Here is a 1,826-nt window from a genome sequence, read left to right on the forward strand (position 1 = left end):
TATTTCATGCTTTCTCTTCCAGCGATGGCTCCAGTGTTGCCTTACAAAGCAGGGACTTTATATATATATTTATAGCTTTTTTCTCCCAAATTCACGGGAGAGTGTTTTAATTTTTTTTTTATTTGCATGCTTAGTGCTGATTGGGTGTTATTCACATCAGTTTTTTAGTCCACCGAGGAAAGTCACATTGTGTTTTGAGAATTGTACTAGACTTGAAGTTGAAGTTCCCGTTTGACTTCAATTTGCTTTTCATGAAAATTTATTATTATTTTTGTTTAAAATTATATTTTTTAATGTTTTTAGATTGATTTGATATCTTGATATTAAAGATAAATTTAAAAAAATAAAATTTGATGTATTTTTAAATATAAAGTATTTTAAAAAATAATTGTTATCATATTTCCCAACACTCTTTAAAAGAAAAAAATAGACAACTACCCTTCTATTGGCCTACTAATTGTTGGCTCTAGACTTGATATATACGAAGCTGACAATATTAGGATTCATTATATTTAGCTGAATGCCAATATCATATTAAGTTTTGTGTGAATGTTAAACTAATTTGAGCATGTTTTGCGCGGGTCATTTGGAGTTTCTGCGAGTGGGTTGCAGGATGATGCAACAGGTAATGGGGATCTAATTCAATATAGGAGAAGTGTTTTTGTGTATTCCCTAAGCAGCATAGTCATCCTTTAATACTTATCAATCTATTTCAGATACACATAGGGCTAGTGTTTAGCTGAACGGGAACTATTCTCAATCATGGTTTGACAAACTCCCTTCTTTTTAAAATTCCGGTCATATCTACCTCTGCAAAGGACTATCTTTTAATTTTTTATTTGTCTGACATCTTTGTTGCCTTGCTTTTATTTGTATAGCCATAATTTAATAGGATTCCTATCCCTGGAGTTTGTATGTGTGGATTGGCTATATCTGAAAATGCACATGAATCTTCACTTTTCAGGTTGTGACAGCAGAGAAGGCCATCAAAGGTGGATTGCACGAAAAGCTAACAATGACGGTGGCAGTGCCATATCTTTGGGGGGTTCCACCTGCTTCCGAAACACTCCGTCTTGCTGTGCGGAGTGGTGGAGGGATTGTAGAGAAGGTTTATTGGCAATGGGATTTTTTGTAAACAAAGAATGGACCAATGTCCATTCTGTACATAAACTAAAAGAATTGTCTTATGTAAAAAAAAATCGATTGTCGTTGTATTCATGCTCAATGTGAGCTTCATGTTCATATCTAATTGATTATTTGAGACTGCCCTGTACCATTGGCAGTGCCACGTTCCAAACCTTGTTTTCTATATCGGAGTCAATGACAGTACCCAAGACGCTAATGATAATCTTCTGAACCACTGGTTTTTCTATTTAGTTGCTAGTTTGGAGCTAATTATCCTGGTGGCGCGTTTCCAGTTACTCCAGTTGTTCTGGATCAGTGATCTGGCAAATTTCTTAAGATTCGTTTCAAGTGGTGGAGCCAGCGGTTCCTGCCAAATCATATAGGCTCTGTATTTCTTATCTCCCTGCTTTAATATTTTATATAGTAATTAATATAGTTTGGTTTACAATAAAGGGTGATTTGCTTCAACAATTAGATAGAGATTTGCCTCAAACATATAATAAATATATTTATAAACTAGTAAGATAAATCTAGATCTAAATTGAGATCTAGTTGTGACATTACGTAAAAAAAAATTATAATTTTTTATTTGATTATTGGATCGTGCTCGAGTTTTTACATGAGACTCGAGTTTTTACATGAGACTTTAGAGGCTGTTTTCCCTTTTAAATATCATAAATTTTGCTATAGGGTCTTGATTT

At 33.7% G+C, this 1,826-nt stretch overlaps 1 long non-coding RNA gene across 1 annotated transcript; it reads left to right on the forward strand.

Annotated features, from left to right (window-relative positions):
• Nucleotides 1-631: 631 nt before the first annotated feature.
• LOC105119841 (uncharacterized) lies at nucleotides 632-1,376 on the forward strand. Its single transcript, XR_841201.1, has 2 exons — nucleotides 632-765; nucleotides 965-1,376. It is a non-coding gene; the product is annotated as an uncharacterized LOC105119841 (long non-coding RNA).
• The last annotated feature ends 450 nt before the right edge of the window (nucleotides 1,377-1,826 follow it).

Source organism: Populus euphratica, unplaced genomic scaffold, assembly GCF_000495115.2.
Source record: "Populus euphratica unplaced genomic scaffold, PopEup_1.0 scaffold3688.1, whole genome shotgun sequence".
Taxonomy (NCBI): Eukaryota; Viridiplantae; Streptophyta; class Magnoliopsida; order Malpighiales; family Salicaceae; genus Populus; species Populus euphratica.